The sequence below is a fragment of the Penaeus monodon genome, chromosome 19 (assembly GCF_015228065.2).
Source record: "Penaeus monodon isolate SGIC_2016 chromosome 19, NSTDA_Pmon_1, whole genome shotgun sequence".
NCBI lineage: Eukaryota > Metazoa > Arthropoda > Malacostraca > Decapoda > Penaeidae > Penaeus > Penaeus monodon.
In genome coordinates this window covers 37,910,739-37,911,095 of record NC_051404.1, presented here as the reverse complement: position 1 = coordinate 37,911,095, position 357 = coordinate 37,910,739, and positions in this window count along the sequence as shown.

Sequence of the window (357 nt, the reverse complement as noted above, 5' to 3'; positions counted from 1 at the left end):
GTCAGTAGTCCCTTTAAATCAGACGGAAATCTGTTATGAAGTAAAGGGCAGAGTGATAAGAGCGAAAGTCTAACTGAATTGGACTCCTAACTAGTAAATATCTTACCATTAATTAAACCTGTAATACTTAATTAGTTTAAGAAGCTTCCAAGATTCCCTAATTAGGCAACATCGTTTCCTTAACAGTTTCGTAATTAGCATAATCAGTTTCACAGTAAAGTAGCCGGTATAATCAACTCTACCATCTGTTGAATATTTAATATTAAAAAAAAAAAAAAAATTGCAGTTAGGGGCGAATTCCAGTACCAAAATGAAGAAGAAAACTGAATTAATTTGAATAATCTATTTATTTCGAAT